We start from the raw sequence: 25,818 nt of genomic DNA, 5'->3' as shown, positions 1-25,818 counted from the left end.
AAAGCTTTCTGTTTTGAATTCAATTCGTTACGTAAAATGTTATCTACTTGGCGACAAGAGATGCCCACGGCTCCCTATATTTTACGCACTTTCATTCGGCGACATGGAAAACGTTTCCTCTACAGTGTCTGATGTGCTGACCGTTTCACTGTGTAGCGAACCTGATTCGTCGCTTAATGTGTGCGACAATGCTGGAGCTTCGAAACCTCCAAAACTCACTGTTGAAAACGAAGGCGATAAATCTCAAGGGCATCAAAGCTGAATTTATTTTCGTTTTTGTCTTTTATATATATATATATATATATATATATATATATATATATATATATATATAGATATATATATATATATATTATGACCACTGGGCGTTTCATTTTATTTTTGAATAAAAATGCACAAGGTTGTTTCACTTGAACGCTTGTGAAAACTGGACTACTGAATAAATCAATTTGATATTTGCATTCAATTCATTTGAAATAATTAGATTTCGAAAAGCTTTCTCTCTATCTTTGCACAAGAGAAGGTAACGACAGCGCACGGACGAATGGCATAAAGAACGCAGGACGAAAGCTAGAACAACGAACCTTAACAAAAAAACGAAAAAAAGCCGACTCGATCATAAACAACAATCTCATATTCTAAAATTGGCCGTAGCCAATTTTGGTAAGAAGGCAGTTTTTTGCTAGGGGAAAAACACCCGAGGAGAAGTTGTTTTAACCTACAAACCGTGACCTGCAAAGCTTTGATAAGTTTTTCTTAGGTCATCCGTATCATTCGTACTACTGGCAGATAACTGTTCCACTCACATTATGCAAACACCAACTAACATTTTCATGATTTCTTTAAAAAAATACATATTTCTTTTTATTTTGGCATAGTTCAGTTATTAGAAGGCGGTATCTAGTTACACACATATGTGCTTATATGTGTCTTACCGATATGTGTTCTAGAGAGGACACATATGCGCTGATATCTGTCTCCTCTTTGTCTTCGGCTTTCTCTCAGCTGTATTTACTTTACCTAGTGATGAACAAACTCGCCTGCATCGCCCCTTTTGCTACCCTCGTACTTTGGTCCGACTCGTGCCAGCATTTCAATCCAAAATTGTAACATGCCCTCTTTTTTATGTGCCGCTTAAATTGACTTTACGGCAAGGCGACAAGAGACGTGTAAAACAGTTTTGTGGCCCCTCGAAACGGGGGGTAGAGGTGCATAATTTCGGCTATTACGCGCTGCATGCTACAAGTTATTCAATTATTATTTCCGAGGATAGCAAGACGCTTTATTTATGCGAATCTTAGTGATCTCATATTATCAGTATTAGGCTGTCGTGACAGCACCTCTGTTACGTCCCCATCGCCGTGTAACTCACCTGCCGAGACTGCATAAGTGTAGCTTTCACGGCTTTTATAAAAAAGGTCATGTAAATCCTAAAAAAAGCACAAACTATAAGTACATATACGCCGTGTCACGTGATTAATGTTCATAGCAGCAGGGATGCGCATAATTAGTATTTTCATATTTGCATTTCAGGCGCCGCTTAGGGACACGTAACGAGAAGACTAAGAAATTGTCTCCTAACATTCTCGGTAAGAAAGCGGGGTCAGAAGATGCTCCGGACCACACATTTATGCTGAATCTTAAGAAAATCCGAGTTTAAAAAGTTATTTTTGAGAGATGTCTAATGAATAACGAATGATATTCGCCGTTTCTGCTAATCGGTAACACGAATTACTGAGTGGGATTTGTAGGTTGGTAGCCGTTTCCACAGAAGATGGCCTTTACTGAAAAAAATTAACATTTTTTGCTTTGAAGCAGTTGGAGAAAGTCAAGTTCAAAATGTTTTTAAAGCACGTTTTGGCCACTTAGTTCACATAAAATTTGACGAGATGGGTTGTCGTCAGATGATGATCATACAAATCACATTCAACGAATATCTCTTGAACATTTCACTTATATTCGTGGTGAGATTTCTACAACAACAATCGCGAACATCAACAACAAATTATGACCTCCAAACAAAGCTCTAACCGTACAACCTGATGCAAAAGTTTTAAAACTCACTGTTTGCAGATTCAAAAGTTAGAAGCAATTTCTTTTTTTTCTAATTGTACAGTGGCAAAGTGAGTCCCATTTTCGGTAGCCGACGTCACTCATTTTGATGCGTTGCTGGACTTCGTCGACTTCCCTCGTCTTATTGTGAATTTCCTAAAACTGTTCATAACATTTGAGTCAGCAAGCTCTTCTGAAAGTTTGGCATCAGGTTCGAGCACCGAGCGCTACATTTGGCCAAAGACTGAACGTTTAGTTATTCGTAATTTAGCGTTGCGGTGAAAAAAGTAACTGTAGATGTTTGTTTGCGTGTTTTATTTTATTTTATTTTTTTTTTGCTTGTATCTTTCTGAAAAAAAAATTTCCCAGTAAGCACACCGCCCAACTTCTAGATACGGCTTGTTTCCTTGGCATTAGAGACTTTTGCACAAGCGGTCATACCTCGGCTAATTTTGAATTTTAAGTGGCTAAACGTCTCATAACACTAAACAGCTGCTTTTCCAAAGAGGGGGATTTTCACATCAAAGCGTATTCTTACGGCTTAAAAAAAACAACATTATTGAATATATTTGGAAAGCAACAAATGGATTATTATTTCCAGGTCAAGCCTATTCCGGAATGGTCTGCGTGAAAGGCTGGAATGTGGGAATTTCCACGGAAGCACCTCCTCTGTACAATAGATTCGCCACAATAGCCCACGAAATTGGGCATTTGTAAGTATCTTGTCGCTTCCTTTATAAGCACACGTGCTCAGCGTATCACCCGGCAAAAGCTTTTTTATTTACCTTTAGTGAACCCCATGCCTTTCGTCATCGCTACGGGCAATGCGATATGGGCCGAGAAGAAGCGTGACCATAATGAGCCTTGCTTTGCCTTTCTTAATCTGTCCCTGATTATAGTGTTGAGCACTAGGTGGCTTTCCCAGCATGAACATTATCTTCGCAGGCTCGGGAGCGCGCACGATGGAACTGGTCCCTTGACAAATGTCCAAAATCATCCTGGTGCTCTTGACTGCAAGTACCCAGAGAAATACATTATGGAAACTGTAGGGCCTCGTGGACCACCTTTCGTGTTTTCGAATTGTAGTGAGAAGGGTATGCAATTTGTTTTGAAGTAAGTATTTGCTTCAACTTCTTTAGGCGCAGGCATCATCGAACCTTTATTATTCTTTCGACCCGTCATATTTCCTATACTTTAGTTTGGAATCTATAGCTTACCAGTTGACGGGGATGTTACTTCCAATCGTAGTTACTTAAATCGTAGTTCACTTAAAAGGTGGCTGAATCCACCAAAAAAATGACGACGCTAAAAGTGTTACCGTAATACGCGCACCATGTTCCTTAAGCTGTCATCGATAGTTGAAAGGAACTTGCAGCTCACCTGTCATTGGAGAGGCAACGAGGCTGCAAGTTCACAGCGAAAACACATAGTATTGTGATTGTGCTGGTTATTCCCGATATAAACTAATTATTGTCATTATATCGACTTTAAGAAACATCAAAGCGTTTACCAAAACGCAGCTGAATCCATTAAACGTGACAAATAATTTTTCTTTTTAGGGCCCTAGTGCGTCCGTCGGTTGCTTTGTGTAACCGAACTGCACCGAAAGAAACATTACAAGGTTGATTGATTGGACGCCCTTAAGGCGGCCCGGTCACACTGAGGCAACAGTCGGACAACTCTATTCGGCAACACGAGAAAGACGCATTTCCGGTGATTCTCTTATATCGTGGCAACAAGAACAGCAGGGCAACATGTTGATGCCAGCCGGAATCCGTGTTAACCGATTTGTGTTCCGACCACCCTATCACACCGCGCTAACGGCGGGCCCAACGCTTGGAACACTCCGCCATCTCGATTGTTTACCTTCGTTTGTGTGTGGCGAGGCGTCGCTGGAAATGCGACTCTTTAATGTGCCAGAGCATTCGAATAGCCGGAAATTGACACGGGACGGCATCGACTATTGACTTTGGTTAAAAATCTTGACACGGGGAGCATTTTCCACCCTTTATTTTATGAAGATCTTCTTCATTCGCTGAAAACGATGTAGCCCTATACGAGGAAAATGATAATGCCGATATATGTTAGGAATTTACGGCATCGTATAAGGTGTTTCTGTTCAGTTTTTGTCTATTATCCAATTCATATTTCTACTGTAAAATTGAGTTAGCACCTGCAGTTCCCTAAAGCGTCTTTTGTAGCCTGGTGTTGAGCTGAACTGACAGTGCTTAAAAACTGCGACGCCGACATGATCGGCCTTCATAACAATAGGTAAAATGAATATTTTCCCAGTCTGTATACTTGCTTCCGCCTGCTACGTGATCACTTCATTCCCCAAAATGTCCTGGGGATTTCAGAATCAATTCAGGTGTCTGGTATAGCGGCTGTTTCCTAGTGCCAAGCAAGCAGGCTAAATTATCGCGTTCTTCGACTGCATTTGTAAAGTAGGACGAAATCAACAAAATGTGTGTAAATGAACTAAAAAAAGCGAAAAATTTGATATTTATTGAAGACCTACACCGGCCTTATAACAACTGACTCGAAATAGTTTGGAATGCAGTTAACCCCAAGCAATTCCTTTCACTTTACTGATTCTTAGGAAATCAAATTGGATGCTGTTGACGACTGTGAACGATTTGGCAGTTTCTTTAGTGAAATGTTTTCTGATTAGTGAAATGTTTTTTGACGAGACCTTTCCCTTGTTAGTTTTTTACCTGAAGATAATATACTAACTCATAACGCTCCAATTACTATGTGTGCGACTGGTATTCAGAAACTAATAGAAAATTTTCGACCAAGTTCACCTCTAGTCCCTGATACTATTTCTACGAAAGTGCTTAGGCTCTGCAAATAAGAAGCTTCCTCTCTTCTGTGTTTACTTTTCCAACAATCCTTACGAATTGGTAAAATTCCTGCAAAATGGAAAGAAGTAAAAAACACCCCACTTTTTAATACCGGTCAAACGAATGAGTTGACGAATTATAGACCAATCTCTCTGACAACTGTACCTAGTAAGCTGATGGAGCATGTGCTTTTCTGAAATATTATGGATCATTTGTCGGACGACAACTTGCTCTGTTTAAACCAGCACATTTTCCGGCGGTATCATTTTTGCGAAACCTAGCGGTTTGAATTTGTCCCAGACCTTCATCAGGACCTTCACTCTAAAATTGACTGATGCAATTTTATGTACTTTAAAAAAGCATTTGACCAGGTATCACATCAACGACTTGTTCTTAAATTACGCGCTTTGCAAATAGAACCATCTGTCATACAGTGTAATTGAACTTCCTCATCGACCGCTCGCAAAGTGTCTGCTATGAACTCGAATCCTCATGTCATCAGAAAGTAAAATCAGCAGTACCACAGGGAACCGCGCTGAGCCCACTACTTTCCTTTTGTACGTAAACGGCTTGTTCTCTACTGTCCATCTACCATCCGTTTTTGTGCCCATGATTGTTTGATTTATAGAAAACCATCTAGCATTCATAATAATATTGAACTTCAGAACGACTTGATTACAATTAAAACATGGTCTCTAATGTTGCAAATGAAGATAAATATTTCCAAAAACAAAATGTCTAGATTTTAGTACTAAGCGAAGTCCAGCAGAGTTTAACACACACTCTCTTCGATGGGGTTCTTGAATATGTGCATACATACATATATCTAGGGGTTCATTTCACATCAAACTTGTCTTCGAAGGCCAACATCAATCGCATAAGTGTAAAAGCAAATCAAAGGCTCGGTTTTGTAAGTCGAAATCTTCACATGGCCAACTGGGGAACAAAGCTTGTAGCATATACCGCCCTCATTCGATCTCAACTTGATTGCGCTTCTTTAATATAAAAAGCCACATCAGTTTTATTTGACAAAAAAATGAAAGCCGTTTACAATTCCCTGTAACGCCGGTTAGAGCGCAGCTCTTGAGGAGGAAGATGGAAGCGTACTGAGGGATAGGTGACTCCTTGAGGTCACGTGACTTCATGGGGTCACGTGACTTCAGGAGGTCACGTGACCTCAGGGGGTCACGTGACTTCAGGTGGTCACGTGACCTCAGGGGGGTCGCGTGACTTCAGGGAGTCACGTGACCTGAGGGGGTCACGTGACCTCAAGGGGGTCACGTGACTTCAGGGGGTCACGTGACCTCAGGGGGGTCACGTGACTTCAGGGGGTGTCGTGACCTCAAGGGGTCTCGCGACCTAAGGGGGTCTCGCGACCTAAGGGGGTCACGTGACCTCGCGGTTACGCCGACGCCGACGCCGACGCCGCTCAAGCCGGAAACGGGCCCCTAAGAGCTGCGCTCTAAAAATAGAATTAGTGCAAAATAGAGCGACACGCTTCATTCTTAAGAACTACACGCGCACAAGCGTCACCTCACTCAAGGAAAATCTGGGAGTACCAACTCTTGCACAAAGAAGAAAATTCTAAAGACTTGCCTCATTGCATACTTTTCACTACCACTGCTCATCGAAGGGAGAACTGAATTGCCAGGCTGCACCACATATTGTAACAGCGAAGAAGAAAGAAAAGAAGAAGAGGTGCTCCGGACAGGGATCGAGGACGAGGGCAGTGGAGAACCCAGGAAATAAACCGTGACAATTTGGTGGCACCGGTGGGATGCCGACCGAAACCCGACAAGGTCCTTTGCCGGCACAAGGGACGCCTTCCGGTGAGCCACCCTCCTAGTCCCAGCAGCCACAGGAAATCACTTCACAATCGGTTGCCGCACCAACCGACATTTCGGCGACAGCGGTGACATTGGAGACGCTGCAAAGGCTGTTGGAACTGCAGACTCAAACAATCATGGCCGCTACTCAGCAATATTCGGACCTTCTAACCGCAAGTAATGCCGACATCTGCCGTCGAGTAGCTGCTCTGGAGACGCTTCAGCAAACAGCGCCACCAACTGTCTTCGCAGTTGAGCAGACTCCTTTCACGAGCCGCCCGACTACATATTCTGGTCAACCCCGTCTCAAGTTAAAGCCATTTCATGGCGAAACACCCTTGGATCTGTACCTACAGCAGGTTGACATCATTTCCAATGCAAACCACTGGACTGAAGACGAGAAGGCACGCGCTGTCATCGCGCAACTAGATGGCCCTGCCCTCAGCGTTCTTCATGCGCTCCAAGGAACCCGACTCACTTACGCAGCATTGATCACGAGCTTGCGCGATCGTTTTGGTGATGAACATCTGCAGCAAGCATTCTACGCAGAATTACGCTCGCGGCGCCAAGAAGCAACGAGAGTTTTCCAGAACTCGCTGCAAGTATAGAGCGTTTGACCTACAAATCCTTCCCGGGCGCAACGTCTGATACATTGAATCGTGTCGGCACAGCCGCGTTTGTGGATGCCATAGGCAACCCTGAGGTCCAGAAGTTTGTAAGGCTAGCAAGACCTGAAACAATACGAGCCGCACTCGGACATGCCATGGAGATGAGCGCTGCTCAATGGGCTACCAGCCGCATGCAACCAGCAGCACCTCCTGGAGTTACAGTGCAACCATTGACAATTCCACAGGACACGCGCTTTCAGCCTGCGTCTGCTCGTTCACGGAACAATACCGCTGGGTCATTTTGCGGCCGAATGCTCAGCTGCTCCTGCTACATCGGGAAACGCTATTCCCGGTCCCTGGGGGTCGGAACCAAGTATAGCTCCTCGAAGGCCCCTCGTATCAGTTACAGACCAGTTAACGTCGGTTCCCCGCCATCCTATACTGGTTGAAAACTTGGGGGTTGTGGACGCACTTTTTGACACTGGAGCAGCTGTGAATGCTATTGATATGTCCTTTCTTTCCTCGGACATTAAAGTGTTCCCTGACTACTCAGTTCTATTAACTGCTCATGGGGAAAGCGTACCAACCGGAGGAAAAGTGAAACTAAAAATTACAGTATTTGGTCGCACATCAGTTGAAGACTTTGTTGTAATTCCAAGCTCTGTGTGTCCTTTAATTCTTGGGTACAACTGGTGTGCCAAAACCGGCTTATTTTCTTGGAAACCTTCTACGGCCTGTCAAGAAACTCTGCCATCAGATCAAAGCGCGTGTCATGAGTCTGCGCTACTTCGACGCTTTTGGTCGTATATTATGACTTCCTGGGCATCTTATGCGTTTTTCTTGCTGCTTCGACTCTTTTGGAGTAACTTCGTACTTCTCTGGGCATCGTCTGCATCTTATGGAGCAAGTGTATTGGAAACTCTGCTACATAAGTTTTTTCAATCATCCTCAGTTCAAAAAGGAGAAACGTGGGATATTCATATTGCGGCTACAACAGTGCTACAACCAGAGACAGCCATGTGGATCAAAGTGCGGTCAAACCCACCCCATCTTAACGGTGACATTGTCTGTGATGCTTCCCGGATTTCAAAACCTGGCTATGAAGTGGCAGTACCTCGAACGCTGACTATAAGTATAGGAGGCCATTTCAGCATCCTGATGATGAATCTCGGGCATAACTCCGTCACTCTTCAGCAAGGACACTATGTCGGCAAGTCGTTTCCTCTCAGTCCAACAGAACTTCAAACAGCGGCTATCGATCAACCAGGATCGTCAGAACTACCCTCAAAAGAATGCGCACAAATACCATGGGATCTGTTCCAGTTTGGTCCAACCCTCGAAAATGATCAGATTGAATCCCTCAAAGAACTAATCACAACCTACCGGGCATGTGTGGCACTAACTCCGAACGAACTCGGATGCACACATCTAGCGGAACACAACATTAATACGGGCGATCATGCTCCCATTCACCAGTCCTTACGTCGCCTTGCTCCAGTAGAGCATGCCGTCATCCGAACACAGGTCGACGATACGCTTAATAGAGGCATCGTCACACCATCCAACAGCCCATGGTCGTCACCGGTCGTCTTGGTACGCAAGAAAGATGGGACTGTACGTTTTTGTGTTGATTACAGGAAGGTCAACAGCATCACGAAACAGGACGTATATCCCCTACCTCGCCTTGATGATTCACTAGACAGACTACAAGGCGCAAGTTACTTCACAACACTTGATCTCTTGTCAGGATATTGGAAAGTACCTCTGAACCCCGACGATGCCGAAAAATCGGCGTTCATAACTCCTGGCGGGCTTTACCAATTTACGCGATTACCATTCGGCCTTTGCATCGCGCCAGCTACCTTCCAACGCCTTATGGATAGAGTTCTAGGCCACCTCAAGTGGACTATGGCTCTGGTATATCTTGACGACATTATTGTATATGGGACGACGTTTGAAGAACACAACTGAAGACTCGGGCGTGTTCTTGACGCGCTACAACGAGCGAACTTAAGAATCAAGCCTCAAAAATGCTTTTTTGGTTTTGAAGAAGTTCTCTATCTCGGTCATGTTATCACCAAGAATGGCATCAAACCCGACCCTGCAAAGCTGGAAGCGGTGTCGAAGTATCCAAGACCAAGCCGCCTTTCAGAGGTCAAGAGCTTTCTCGGCTTTGCATCCTATTTTCGCCGGTTTATACCACAATTCGCCAGTCGTGCAACATCCCTGACACTCCTACTTCGTAAAAACAGCCCTTGGAGGTGGACAATAAACGAGGAACGTGCCTTCACCGACATTAAGGAAAGCCTTCTTCTGGCGCCAATCTTAGCCCATTTTTACATGTAACTCCCATCTTTTCTTCACACCGACGCCAGCGGAACTGGCCTTGGAGCTGTATTACTCCAAGAACACCCCGACAAATCTCAACGAGTAATCGCTTACGCCAGCCGCCGCCTTACCGATGCCGAACAACGCTACCATTCATCGGAGCTCGAATGCCTAGCTCTCATCTGGGCTATTCAACACTTTCGGCCCTACTTGTATGGTCATCGTTTCACAGCCGTTACAGACAACTCTGCGTTACGTTGACTACAGTCGAAGCGAGACCTTACCCCCAAGTTTGCTCGCTGGGCTTTACTACTCCAAGAGTATCAGCTGAATATCTGTCATCGAGGTGGAAAATATCACACGGACGCCGATTTTCTCTCACGCAATCCTATAGCCCCAGCTGAAGAACTGAACAAAGAGGTTCAGTTTTGCACCCCTGTTAAACCTTGCTGAATCTCAAACTTCAGACCCAGAAGTTCAAGATATTATGTCGCGACTGAGATCTCCTTCTAACACAGCGGAACGACGTCTACGCCGCGCATATCGTGTCTGTGATGGGCTCCTCTGCCACCGCGGGACGCAAGGTTGGTTGCCCTTCGTGCCCACGCAGTTACGTACCGCCGTGCTCCACCTGTGTCACGACAACCTAACCGCTGGACATTTAGGAAGAGACAAAACTACAAAGAAGATCTTGGAGCGCTACTGGTGGCCACGAGTTCGCATAGACGTTGCCGAATACATAGCGTCGTGCATTAAATGTCAGTCACGGAAAATGGCGAACCCCACCATCGATTGTGGCGTCCAGCCTGTACCACTGCCTAAAGCACCCTTTGAAATTCTCGGCATCGACCATCTCGGCCCGTACCCCCCTACTCCAAGGGGTAACAAGTATGTTCTTGTCGCCATCGATTACCTAAGTAAATGGGTAGAGTTACGTGCAGTTCCAAGCATCGCGGTCGACCACATAGTGCTATTCTTACGACAACAAGTTATTCTTCGGCATAGTGTACCTCGCGTCATCGTGAGTGATCGCGCTTCATCTTTCATTTCCCGCCGGTTTGCGAGAGAAATGTAAACTCATGGTATTTATCACGCTCAAGCAGCGCCATACCATCCACAAACAAATGGTCTTGTTGAACGGGCCAACCGCACCATCAGTGGCATACTCGCGAGCTACGTGAACGAACAACACAACAACTGGGACGGACTGGTGTCATACGCAGCCTTTGCAATGAACACTGCTGAACAATCAACAACCGAGTTTACCCCTTTCCAAATAGTGTACGGACGGGCACCAGTTCTGCCCTGCGAATCCGGTGACAATGCCGTTTGGAAGCTAAGAACAGAGCACTTTACAAGTAGCTCTCGACGCCGCTTCCAAGCCGTGTGAAAGAAAGCTCGCGATTTCATGTTGCGTGCTCAGGTACGCACTCAAGAACGCACTGCTCCATCATTCCCCCCACCTCCTGTACGTTGTGGGGACTGGGTTTTGGTACGCCGACCCCTTCGAAAGAAAGGCCGGGCTGAAAAGATACTCCCACGCTACAGAGGCCCCTGTGAGGTTCTTCGTCAGCTGGGTCCTGTGACATTTCAAGTTCGTGATTGTACTGGCAGTCCCCATCATACCAATGCAACATTCACGGCACATCGTAGCCACCTTAAGCACTACGTCCCACGTTCATCGAGACACACACACCATGCACCTGAACTCGGTCCATAAACTCGATCATTATCGATTCATAGGGGGGAGGGGGCGAGTGTAACAGCGAAGAAGACAGAAAAGAAGAAGAGGTGCTCCGGACAGGGATCGAGGACGAGGACGTTGGAGAGCCCAGGAAATAAACCGTGACAATATTTCCACGCGTACTTACAATTCGCAAAAGCTTCATTTAGTCACTCCACGAACAAGCCTTTTTAAATTATCCCCATTACAGTTGACCACATACGGATGCCACTCCCTTTCTGATAATATTGTAACCATTGTGGGAACCAGGTGTTCCCCGCATCCTTATCTAGGCCTAGCTCAGGCAGGCCGTTGGGCGTCGCCACGTGGGGGCGCGTCCCGGATGCGAGGGCGAAGCCGTATTCCCTGGTGAACGGCTTTCCCTCGCCCTTCTCGGGTGATTTGCCTAAGGCGCACCCCTCGGGATCATGACTTGGACGCGTCCGCCCCTCCGGGGAGCCACCTACATCCGACCCAACCCGGGCGCGTCCATTCCCGCAAGCTATATAAGACGCCCTAATCCAACGGGCAGGACTCTCGCTGGGGGAGGCTCTGCTCGACGGAGCATTCATATCCTTATCTGATCCTCCCCCTCCGTGATACTGTCAATTGCGGCAGCGCGGACTCCGACTGGCGATCCTGTCAAAAGAGACAGCGCCGTCATCTCCAACATTGTTGGCCTTCGGGCCAGCGTGTGGCATCTAAGTCAAATAAACACGTCTTTATCCGGACCCAAGGAACCTTCTGTGTTTCTAAGTGGTACCCCCGTAAAAGGGGAAGCCCACACCATCCAAGAATCCTCTGGTTTCAGAGCTTCTCTTACCATTTACTTAAACGCATAGCAACCGTAACGCCTGTTTTCTTGTTTTATTTCTTTTCTGTTTGTGTTTTGAATAATGTTTTACTTGCCCCCTTTATGTAAAGCCCGATGGGCGCCTTAAGGGTATAATAAATGAAATTAAATTAAATCAAGAACCATTATCATAGCGGTCGTTTTAATGCTTTCATTTTTTAAATTTGCTTCCTTGCGTTATTTTAATAATACTTTATCAGCAGTCGAATGTAGACATGTCATTTTATTTCACTAGCACTACTGTGAGCTGGTCTCTCGGTAGTTCCAATTGCAACACCAGTCTGAACGTTCACGATCGCCTTTGTGAGCATTTCGACAAGCACTTGCCATAATTATGCAGGAAAAACATTCATAAAATTATTTTAGATGCACGACAGCCTTAATTATTGTTGGGTAACGTTTTCCAAGCCTTTATTTCAGTAAGCTCATAAGAAAGCGACGTTGATAGGAAACTTGCTCTCCCCTTAAAGCTATCTGTGTTGTCTTGTTGTCGACCCGAAATTCGCCCAGCCAGTCATCGGAGCAGCACACGTTGTCCAGCACAAGTTGCTTCTGTTTTTGTGCCGAAAGTTGTCATACCGTGGTAACTTTTTCGTTGTCATCCATGCTGTGCTACTGTTGCCGCGATGTGACAGGGTTGTCGGACAACATGGGGAGGCGGCAACAAGTTGCACGGTTGTTGGACAACATGTTGTGTTGCTGTTTCCGTTGTGTTGCCTCAGTGTGGCAGGGCCCTTAGAATTTTCGTGGACGCGCATTTTGGATAGTCACTCTGATTAAAGAGGCATTAGTATATCGGCTGCCTTCTGCTAATGGAAGGATACTTTTCTCTCTTTCTTCGTGTGTGTTCAATAAAAATTTAAATGTTGTATTATTAATCTAATCTCATGAATCAGGAAAGCATCATTTTTGAAAATATTCCCTCGAGAAGATGAACAAGTGGGACAAAGGACAAACACATATCTCCAAACACAGTTAATTTCTCCTAGCTGTGTTGAGATTTGTGTTTATGCTTTGTCAACATTGTTCTTTTTCAACAGCGATTTTTTTTATCATGCTTTTCCAGCTCGCTTGCACCTTTGCATTATTTTCATTATCATAATAACCTTAATATGCAGGCCACTTACCCTTCCGTACTGAAAATTCTGATTTGTATGAGAAATTTCTCCGTTCAAAAAACACATATGAATCATACAAGATATATAAGAACTATATAAGAATTATAAGAATCTTGTGAAAAGTTTTTTCATACGCTCCTGTATGTCTTATATAGCTCTTTTTGCGGTTCTTATATGGGTCTTATTTGTCTAATATATCGTGCATGATTCATATGAATTTATTGAACACAAAACTTTTTTCGTACAAATGGCTTTTTCACTAGGGTTGTTGGTGTTCAACCGACGGCAGCTGATAAAACCCGTTTGCTCTACTGACGCCTAACTCCTGATTAGTTCAGTTGGTAGAGAGCTCCACTAGAAATAGAGATGTCCCTGATTCGGCACCGGGACCAGGCGGATGTTTTCTGTCGCGCACCAGTCACCTAGCTCTTTTTGGAGATTGGTGTGTTTCCTTTGTCCCAGTTGTTCCTCATCTTCAGGGAATATTTTCATCATTCTAGAGTAGTTCGCTTGCACCTTTGGATTAATTACATTATCATAAAAACATCCGTATTTCTCCCATTACACACACCCATATTTCGATATATTGTTATTTTCAGACATATAAAGATCGATTCTTGTTTATTTGCAGGCTATGTGGAGAGCAATGCTGGAAAACACAATCCAACTATGACTTTTTTTAACGTCACCAAGGAGGTTGCCGGCGGTTTCTTCACCGCGGAGAGGTTTTGTCGACAGATGAACCCGGAGCGATACTCTTCGGCCGTGAGCATTACTCTCCTTCCACTTTGTAAACCTTTCCTCTCTTTGAAATCCGCTCCCCTACCTCTCGAATATGCGCGCAGCATGCTGAAGGTTTGTCGAAACAGGACACGTTTTGTGCAGGCACAGCATTTGCTGTCGTTGCAAATGAATAGTTTCCTTCCGCTTCGGTCACTTGCAAACGCTGTTTTTTTTCGCTCGGGGAATGTTATTCACGACTTGGGCTCTTGAAGAGAGGTTTTAATGGTGGTCATAACGTGGATCTGGAGTCACACCTTCTGCTGGCTGTCGTCAAGATCCCACTGTTTAAAAATTCAAAAGCGCAAACACCAAGGAAAAGAAGAGGGGACAGGACAGAGCGCTTACTCCAACTGGAAGTTTAATGCATTCCCCGAGGAAGACATAAAAGAAGAATTAGGCATGTGAAGGTAAAAAAGATGAAAAATTATTGTTATAGTTTATAGATTCATTAAAAAAGTTTAAACTAAATCTGACTTTACCCCTTGACACTAGCAAAAAAAGAATGTAATAAAAATTCAGAAGTATAAACAAAAGCAGCAGGTCAAAGATAAGGTGAGAAAACATTGAAGCGACCCGCGTTAAGAAAAAAGGTCGAGGTATCTCATCTCTTTCTCGGACAGCGCTATTGATGGTGCGCTTATGCAAGCTCCCCCGAGAGACAATATGGTTTTCACTGCATAGAGTTCTCTGGAACTTTTTTTATGGCAATGCTTGAGGATCTTAGTCTGTTGGAATATGGGTCTGCAGTAAAGTTTGGACTCTCCCTTGATGTGGAGGACTTGTTCTACTCGGTCACTCACGCAAGAATGTTTGCAGCAGTCAGTGATTGCATTGAGGCTAATGGAACGGTGTCATTTCAAAATCAATGTGGTATACCATCCGAATCTTTCATGGAACTCGTTATGTTCTACCTCACATCTACCTTTGTGACTTTTAGCGGCAATACTTACATTCAAAAGAAAGGGATTTGCATTGGCTCCTGTGTAGCACCTGTCTTATGCGACATTTTTCTTTCCACATGTGACAGGGGAATAGCCCAGAGCCTTCCCGAAACCTTGTAGCACGTATCTTTAGATACGTCGATGACTATCTCGTTTTACTTTCCATCGGACCTGACCAATATGATTGTGCTACATTTAACATCATAAGCAACACTTTCATGACACAAGCTCAAGGACTCAAATTCACACATGAGTTACCTACTAATAGCAAGCTTCACTTTTTAGATCAACAACTGTCCTTTGAAGAATCACACACTTGTTGGACTTACGCACCACGGTCCAAAAAAAGACTCCTACCTTTTGACTCTGCCCATTCTAAGATCATCAAAAGTGGAATAGTGCAGAGTTGCTTCAAAGCGGCCCTGCACAAGTCCTGTGTACACACGGATAAGTGTAGTTTCGAAGCACAAGTGCAAAAGCTGCAGGATTCTGGATACACCCATTCATTATTGTTTGACTTAGCAGAATGTCTGACTGTCCCCAAGGGAAGAGGAAAACGAAATTGCGAGAAGAAAACGCGGCCGGCCAGTGATGCCCTACTTCCACAACATCTCCCACAACTTCAAACGGATAGCCTCAAATTATGAAGTACCAGTGGTACTATCAGCTCCAAACAAACTGAAAAAAATGTGTCCTAAGATTAATTCGCAAACTGAAAATAAGAACAACTGCGCCGTCAAGCATACGCACAAGTACGTCAACTGCAACATTAACGTAGTGTACGAAATTCCATTCACATGTGCGAAAGTCCACGTCGGACAATCTGGGTGCTGTGTGAACGTGAGACTTCGAGAGCATCACCTTTCTCTGAAATCATCACCATCGGGGCATCTCGCAATACATGCCCGGGACTGCCACTGCACACCCATACTCCAACAGACTAAGATCCTCAAACATTACCATAAAAAAAGATCCAGAGAACTCTATGAAGCCAAAACCATATTGTCTCTCGGGGGAGCTTGCATAAGCGCAGCATCAATAGCGCTGTCCGAGAAGGAAATGAGGTACCTCGACCTTCTTTCTTAACGCGGGTCGCTTTAATGTTTTAACCTTATCTTTGAACTGCTGATTTTGTTTATACTTCTGAATTTTTATTACATTCTTTTTTCGCAACTGTCAAGGGGTGAAGTCAGATTTAGTTTAAATTTTTTAATGTATATATAAACTATAACAATAACTTTTCTTCTTCTTTTTTACCTTCACATGCCTAATTCTTATTTTATGTCTTCCTCGAGGAATGCATTAAACTTCCAGTTGGAGTAAGCGCTCTGTCCTCTCCCCTCTTCTTTTCCTTGGTGTTTGCGCTTTTGAATTTTTATACAATGTGTAGCCAACTAACCCAACAGTTAATTTTGACCCCAATGTTATTGGCAATCGCCAATCTTCCGAACGATAGTGGACGATAGTGGGAAGGCGAGGAGGAAAGTTTTGGTGTTTTTATGGTTGATGCCCTCACTGAAAACGTAGGCGCGCGCAGCAAACTTCACGCTTTTTAAAAAACGTGCGCATTTCGTTTTTTTTTTTTTATTTTTTGAGTCGTGCACGGCATTCGTATTCTGTTTAGGCAACCCTTGAGTCGTGCGCTAATCAACACGTTTCTCATCAGAAAAGCGACCTTTCATGTAATGCCGCTTCTGTCCGTGCTGTGTCATGAACATACGTCACAGCTCAGGCTCGCATAGAGCTACGCTCTTTATGGTTGGAAAATACCGTCTAGATTTTTTGTCTATGCAAGAGAGAAGAAAGACTTGTTTTAAATTTGTTGATTCACATCACCTCATTAGCCCCTTAGGTATTGGATATATAAGGACTAGACCGTTGGGAGATGAAAAATATATATAAACGGACGTGAAATCGCTAGACATGTACCGGAAATAGAAGCTACTGCACAACACATTATCTTCCATTAAAAATAATACAAGTACGACTAAAGTTTAAAGTTTTCATCCAGTTAGGGACCTTACAGGCCCATAGCTATAAATAATGTCAAAACCTCCTTATTCGCTGACCATCTAACTCAATTGTAAAAACCATCGCTTTCGGAGACCTTTAGACATTTGCTGTAGTGTCTGTGCTTATGTGCACATGTGTTCTACAGAATTTGATATCTAAATTAATATTGAAAACGTAATCAAATTTTTGTCCCACAGCAAATATTTGAAGTTAATCACCTTTCTTGCTACAAATATTTTCAGAGTATGAAGAACTGCGTCATAACGTGCCGTACTAATGTGACCACCAAAAACGGTTACAACAAAATAAAGGAAAAAACCCACTTCGCTCCATTTGGCTACCCGTGCGGGGATAATGGAGAGGTAGGATATCCCAAAATATTTTTTTTTACGTTTTCAAGTAGCTTGGGGGTCATGGGTGTTTCTGATGAGTGCAGAGAAGGGAACCTGTCAGTTAGGGGAGCTAGAGCACCAACAATCTAAGAAACGCATTAAGTCCCGGGTACTGAACATCTTACCGTTGCTCGGTAGCCAATAAGGTCTCGGCATCAGTGGTTAAGAACGTCGAAGAGCCGATCACGCTCTCAGAATCAAGACTATAATGGTCCACACCCCGCGATCTTTCAACTGACAGCGACTCTACGTGTGCGTCAAGAACGGCTTACCAGTATATATTCTCCTAGGGAACACTAGGTAGACAATATTCATAGATATATTTTAGTTAGGTCGACTCTTTAGAGTTGCAAGTAATATCCGGCTCCAATCAATCTTCAGTGATACACAGCCTGTTCTTTTAGGCTTTCTAGATTTGTTTTCAAAACGGCCGTGTTTGCTACAGTAATACAGTCTGCCATCATTAAAAGTGCAAAAATATAATGTCGCCCCAGCGACCTACCAAGTGCACCTGAGTCACCCAGGGTGGATAGATTGGACAAAAAATGCTCAACTTCTCTTTGTTGCACCATCAAATGAAGATAAGCTCCCCTACTCACGCTGGTTAGAGGTTTCTTTTTTCCCACTCTCCTCTTCTCTGGAGTTCGCTCTGGCATTGTGGTAAGAGTGAAGGAGTTCATGAGAGGAGCTTACTGTGCAATTTTTTAAAATCTACGCTTCTCCGAACCATTTTTAGATATAATTTCTGCCTTTTTTGTAAAGGGTTATGGGGCGGGTTCACCAAAAAGATGGTTTTTCAATTTATGGTAAAAATCGGACAGTTAAAATTAGGCGTCCAATGTAACAAGTAACTAAGCCTCTCACAGCTTTGCAATACAAGCGGTGCATCGACATTTTTTTTTTTAGAACTGAGATAAAAATTCATATTTCACATGTAGCTTGAAAGAAAGATACAGATAATAATAATAATAATCTTTATTTTTCGGGTGCCCTAAAACGGCCGAGCGGCCTTCTCTTAGGTACACCAACTCGTACAATAAAACTCTTAAACAAAAATCCTACTCATTAAAAAGAAATAGATATGCATATACACTGACGCGCTATGAAGTGACGAAAAGTTCGTCCAACTGACAGCGAAATGTAGGCAGGGGTGTGGTGATGTCAACTTGAGGTGGCACAATGCTGTTATACAATGTCTGTAAACGAGAAAGAGGTGACACACGGCATGGTGAGCAAATATCAAAACAGGTGAGCTGTCTCGTCGCACGGAAAGGAACATGGAAATGGATTTTACTAATAAGCCATGAAGAATCAATGGCACCATTAATGATCTTATGCAGGAATACCAAGTCAAGGACTGTTCTTCTGTGTGATAAAAGCTTCAGCGAAAATCTATTCAGTAAGCATTAATAGTCATAATACACGCGTCGTCCAATCCATCTATCATAAACAATTCGAACAAATCTTTTTTGCACACGTTCTATGATCAAAGCCTGTGTTACAGAAATTGAATTCCAAATCACAGAAGCAAACTCAAGCCTTGAAACCACTAAGGATTGAAAAAGATGTATTGAACAATGGGGTTTTTTAAAATGCTTGGTCAAACGCGATATAACTCCTAGAACTTTCATTGCAGAGCTGACAACAAAAGAGACATGATTTTTAAAAGTTAATCCGCAGTCAATTAACACACCAAGATCCCTTACAATTGACACTCGTTCAATCGGATTTCCCTCAAGATGATAAGTGTTATTTATGATCGCGCGGCGTCTGCACAAAGATATCACTTTTGTTTTTAAAGGATTAAGAAATAACTGATTTTGTTTACACCACTGTGCTATTTTAGACACATCATGTTGTATCAGATCACAATCTAAATGACAGTGAACACTCTTAAACAACTTGATATCGTCAGCAAACAAAAGCAGTTCAACGTTCTTTACACATGACGCTATATCATTTATAAAAATTGAAAACAGTAGAGGACCCAAAATTGAACCCTGGGGCACGCCTGATATTGAAAAAAACTCTTTGGAATAACTGTCAGCGACCCGAACACTATTTGATCGAAAAGACAAATAACTCTTAAACCAGTTACACAATTCTGTACAGACACCATACAGATGCAACTTGGACAAAAGCAACACGTGACTCACTTTATCGAAGGCTTTTGACAAATCAAAGTATATTGCATCTACTTGTTCTCTGTTTAAAACAAACGGCACACAGTAATCTAAAAAGGTACACAAATTTGTTTCCACAGACCTACCCTTTAAAAAACCGTGCTGCAAGGGCGTTATTTTTTGACGGAAATAAAAAGTCATCCTGCTATGCACAACAATCTCAAAAACCTTGGAAAAAGCACAAAGCAGAGAAACTGGACGGTAGTTCGCAACTACAGATGCGTCACCGCCTTTTAAGATAGGAACAACAACTGCTTTTTTCCAGAGCGAAGGGAAAACGCCTGAACTGAGTGACATATTAAAAATGTGCTTCAAAATAGGAATGAACAACTGACCGCAACCTTTGATAACAAAACCTGGTACACCATCTACACCAGAAGAAAACTTCGGTTTTAACTTTCTTATCGCCTCGGCAATATCAAGAGAGTCCACTCTTATAGAACTCAAAAAATCGTGACAAATCAGCTCCTTATCCTCCGGTAGAACGGATTGCTGATTGTCAGAGAAACATTTGGCAAAATAATCAGCGAAAACATCTGCAACTTCATGAGGTGATGAAACATAACCCGGGGCGTTATCTGAACAGGCACGCAAGCAGATGATAGGACTAACGTCACGTGTATGTTGCTTCGTGAACTTCCAGAAAGTCTTCGGGCGGCGAAACAAGCTATTTTCTACGCTGTCAAGATGCATGCGTTTATCGCGCTTGAACAGTTTCTTCGCCAAGGCCCGAAATAAACTGAATTTGGTGTACATAAGTGAAGAGCCGCATTTTTTATAAAGACGGTGGAAATGTTCTTTCTTGACCAAATAACATTTTAAATCCCTGGAAAACCATTCAGGATATTTGGATGGCCTTGTTGAACGCTTCGGTACAAAAGTGTCGATGGCATCTTTTACAATTGTCGTTAGAGTCTCGGTAGCACGATCGACATCAGACATGGCGAGAACGTTAGACCAGTCGAAAGTTTCAATATATTTATACAAGCCAAGGTAATCTCCTTTTAAAAAACTGTAAGCTAATGGCTTTGACGATATCCGCGACTTCCACGGAAGAGATAACTGGACTATTAAAGGTGGATGAAACTTATCAACTTGTACCAAAGGATCGGAAGCCAGACATAAGCTTAGAATGTGGACATTTGAAAGAACGAGATCTAAGATATTACCTGCGCAATTCGGTATTGAATTTAATTGTTCTAGACCACTCAAGTTAATAAAAGACAACAAAGAAAAGGCCTTTCTAGCTGTTAACGTATTATTGTTTAAAGCTTGCAATGACCACTCTACACCCGGAAGATTAAAATCTCCGTATATCTGAACACGAAACTTGTCAAAATCGATCTGCTTTCCGAGAGATTCAAAATGTTCAATAAAAGTGGTTTCATCAAATAACGGGGGAAAATAGTACGTTCCTATCAGGTAATTAAATCCGTCACTTGCCTTAATCTCGATCCAAACACATTCTGAATAAGTTTCAAGATCAAACCGCCTATGCGATGCCACGGAAACTTTAGTTGCAATTAAAACGCCCCCTCCCATCGTTTGCCCCATACACAAGTAGTCTCTATCCCTCCGATAGACCGTGTAGCTGGGGTTAAAGTAACTAGAGACTGATATACCATCACAAAGCCAGGTTTCAGTAATACATATAATATCATGACTTGAATTAGTTGAATTGTACAAAAACTCGTCGGCCTTAGTCCTCAGGCCTCGTACATTCTGGTAAAACACGCTAAGTTTGTGCGTCTTGAACGTTTTCTACTCCGTCATCAGTATGAACACGAGACTTGTCCAGTCGACCAAAGAACTGATGAAAAATGCTACCTTCAGGCCACACCTCGGATTTGTTAATTGCGTCGAAAACTGACTCGTCACCCGAGATGTGGAACGAAGAGTATGTGTCAAATCGTGTAAACATTTTTGAACACAGGACCTGCCTCCCCGCTACAAGAGGTTCGATAAGTGCAAGAACATCGTCCACGCTCGTATCCGGATCTAGCCTAGATACAAAAAGTGCCAAACGACGATTCTTCCGAGGGACAGCGGTCACCTTACTTGGTTTAGCCGTTCCAGCTGACGGCTTGGTTCGCCGCCGGGGCCCCACCGTCGTGTAGCCGTCGTCCACAGCGTCCTTCTCACCCGCAGCTCTCGCACCCTTTGAGGGACTCGATTCCAAGCCAGCCCCACCCAGATTCGTCCCTGGAACTGTGTTGAGGAGCGAATCTGCAGCTCGAGGTCTCAACACTGACGTTGGTGCAGCAGGCGGCAGCGCTGCGACGGACGCGTACATGGTTGATGAAGAAGACGGAAGAGGCATTCGTTCATGGACACTTTTACGGAGATGAAGCACTTCGGAGCGAAGGCTGTTGTTGTCCGCCCTAAGGCACTTGAGTTCTGCCGTAACGATGTCCAATTTGCTTGACAGGCTTTCGATGAGGCGTAGCAGAGCGGGCGGAACGGAGCCGTCATCGAGCGTCACATTCGATGGTTCGACGAACGCCACAGGAGCGGGAACCACACCTCCGATACCAGCAGCGGCGTCATTCCTAGGTGACGCACTACTCCTTCGGGTGCAGCCCGAGCACTTGAAAGCGCTCGTGCCACTCTTCATGTAGAAATTGTACTCTTCATGGGTGACATTCAAGCACTTACAATGAAAACGGCGATTGCAACCTGCCGAGCAGACAAGAAACTGCTGCTTCGCGTAGAAGCGAGCCTCGCACGAGCCACATACGTCTTTTTGCGGAGCGCAGGCGGACACGTCCTTCCCGTCCTGCGTCATTCCGCAGATACTAAAAAGTTTGTCTTTTTAGTATCTGTATCTTTCTTTTCACTGCCCAGTTCTGTCTATCCCCGCTTTCACATTGAACAGAGAGGATCACCAGAAAGAACAGTCTTTCGAACTGCGTACAAGATAAACAATACAGCAGATTGACAAAGCGCCGCTTACCCATTTCCAGCATTCTTAGTCTGATGTTAATTACCAACCACTCTTTGACGTGAAGCTCAAATTAATTGGAACTGTGCTATCTGATGACTCGTTCAAAGCAACCAAACCTATTCGGCATACCACTTGTTGCTCGCACACACATTATAACCGGACGGAAAACAAATAAGGAGAGTTCGTCACAAATTGCAAACAGCTCAAACCTACGTAAACGTGATATTGACGCAAGAGGCGCTTTTTCTATGTCAGCATATAGTTCGTATACGTGTATGTTTGTCTTGTCTTTAAGGGCAAATCCGCTCAATTCTGAAAAATTTAGGCTTACCTGTGATTCCATTTCACAAAGCACTACTAAACAACTCTACGTCTTCGGATTCGCGAAATGTGGAATATTACTTGTGTAATCCTAATGTAAACACCAGCTGATACCGAAACCGAAACTTCGGTTGCGTCAGGCAACATTGGTCTCGTGTGGTCAGAGTCATGGGCACGTCACGTCGAACCACGTGGTCTTGTGACGTTCGGGAGGGGGGCGAGGGACAGGACACGCGACGCGCGCAGGTCGCTTCGCGTGGCGTGGACGGTGACGGCTCGGGCGAGAGGGGGAAGGGGAGAACACGAAAGAGAAAGGGAGCGGAGAAACAGACCGATAAGCGCGCAGGGCAGCGCAAGCTAGCGCATCCGCGTTGAGGTGACCACGTGAACGCCCGGTCAGCCAACACCGGGAGGAGAATCTCATGACGTCATCGTTCTATTTCGCTCTGAGAAGTAAAAACAAACAAAACGTGAGAATGACGTACACATGCCTCTGACGTAGTTGGTCAACGTTGGCCACTCCAACTCCGTCGCTTTGACTGCGCTGACGATTGTGCCTCGCATCGCACGCTAGAGTTGGCAGATTTCGGCGACTTGGCTCACTTGAAGGTTTGCTGGCCAGTTTCTTGAATATATAGACGGAATTAGATCGTAATATTTGACATGGGGTCTTCCTATATGATACTGAACAGGGCTATATAGTTTTCTAAATATCAAAAATGAAGCGGAGTTGCCCTTTAAGTTGTTCGCACATGTATACACAAATGTACTACAACTAAATGTATTCAGACATATCTTCTTGCTAACCTTGTCAGATATTTGTTGAATGCTTATTTTAACGTATATTTTGCACCAAAAACCGAAACCAGACCAGTACGAGTAATTGAGAGATCCTACTTTAAAACTTCTACGTGGTGCTGAGAATAGCGTACCAAGCATAAATTGACGGCTGGCTAATATTCCTCGGTGTCTCGCCACGACAAATTTGAGAAATCTGAGATGAAAATTGTTCCCTCTTTTTCAGCGGTGCTGGTTCGGAAACTGCACAAATATTGATAGTGAGGTTTCTTAAACTGTTACAAGGTGGAAACTTGCGGTCTCAAATACCTATGCCTTTCAAGAAGTATTAATAAAAACGTTTCTTTTTGTCTTTCGCATTGAGTGTTGTATGAGAAAATAGTCACAACAGATATATGTATTTACAATATCTTTTTACAATAAAATTTCTATTAGAACGTTTTATGAACTTGATTTAACTTTAGCTGCAAAAATAACACGAAACACGGAATACAGGAACTAGACCTAACGGGTCGTTTTGCTTTAATTTTATTGGAATTTAAAATATTCTTCGCGGGAGTCCAGGTCCTGATTTCTGCCGTGCTACAAATCAATGAAGAGCGAGAGCACTGTAGCAACTTGTATCAGATCAACTGAGTGAAATCCATTTTATTTATCAATTGCCACACAATGCACAACAGCATGCACATATAAAGCCTTAGTTTCTGGTTATCGCGTATCTTCTCTCACATGTCAGCATATTTCGTCGCCACTGCAACCCAAATTTTCATCATGTTAAAAAAAGTAAATTGAGCAAGAAGTAAATCGAAGGAAATGCTATCGGATTTGAAAAAGTCATAGGTAAATTTAAAATACAAGGTTAGTCCTAGAAAATAAACCCGGTGTTACTTTCTGCACAATAAAACTACGTATCTTAGAGTAAAGCGAATTCAAACGCATTCAAACGCCGCTGTGTGTAGGAACCTTATTTTTTGTCGACACAGTTTATTGCCAATCGCGTTTTAGTGGCGCTGTCACATTACGAAGATCACTAATCGTTGCGTGTCGTTGTAGCGCACCAAGTGAGACAGACCACTGTGAGAGACTGAAAGCAGAGTTCAATCAGCTTTGCTAACCCAAGACCCGACACAAGTGTGGTCCTGCTCGAGGAGGCTCGGCGTGAAAGCAACGCTATCTTGGGCTCGCGCAGGGACGTGTTCCTGTGTTTCAGTACACCACAGGCGCAAAAGCGTCTCCGATGAAAAGCTGGATGGATGTGCAGGAAAGATCGCGGCGTGTTAGACGAGGTCTGACACAAGCTTTTTGACATGAACGCGCAGGAGTACCAGAAACGGCAGGAGTCAGCCTAGAACCATTTCTTCCGCTCCCTTCACGCCTGGAACCAAGAATTCTGCGAAAAACGGGACAAACACAATGATTCTCCAGTTTATTTTTTCTCAACAGAAAACAAAAACAACAACAACACGATCTTATGTTGATACCATACTAAACGCTTTTCAAGTTACACGCCTCTCGGCTCTTCAGTCTTTTCCCTCTGCTCGCCCGTGGACTGAAATAATATTTTATTTTTATAGTGGTAACTCGTTCTGTTAAAAAACATAATTTTCGTTGCCACTAAATAAAAAAGACACGAAATTTTTAAAGAACTTACAATAAAAAAAGAGGAGCTGCGTACTACGCTCATTTCGGCCAATCACCGGACGAGCCTCAATTAATGTCATGGTCCACCCGTAAGCTGGATTTCTTCGCAGTCTAGGGCGCCAATCCTATGGGTCCCGGTTCTGGTTCTGCTAAATTAATTTTTGCGACGCGCACGAGCGCCATCGAGCTAAAACTTCGTTAAAATTACGTGCAAGACGCCTGACACCTGTATCAACCATTACCCTGTTGAAAAATCTCGATGATGAAAGATGATGGAAAAAGCATCATGCTGTCGTATTATGGGACGTCCTATACCAACGAAAAATCCGGCTCCAGCATAGTGGATTTAGGCGGAACGATACACGCGGACGGAACCAGGTGTCGTGTTTTGGGACATCCTATGGGAACCTAGTGGATTATGACGGAACCATGCAAGAGCACGGAACTATGA

General features: G+C 43.8%; 1 pseudogene; it reads left to right on the top strand.

Moving 5' to 3' along the window:
- The window catches only part of LOC115321072, a 56,564-nt pseudogene extending 32,564 nt beyond the window's left edge, over positions 1 to 24,000 (top strand).
- Positions 24,001 to 25,818: the final 1,818 nt, after the last annotated feature.

The sequence above is a fragment of the Ixodes scapularis genome, unplaced genomic scaffold (assembly GCF_016920785.2).
Source record: "Ixodes scapularis isolate PalLabHiFi unplaced genomic scaffold, ASM1692078v2 PGA_scaffold16__2_contigs__length_2301149, whole genome shotgun sequence".
Taxonomy (NCBI): Eukaryota; Metazoa; Arthropoda; class Arachnida; order Ixodida; family Ixodidae; genus Ixodes; species Ixodes scapularis.
This window is presented reverse-complemented; position numbering and strand designations above follow the sequence as displayed.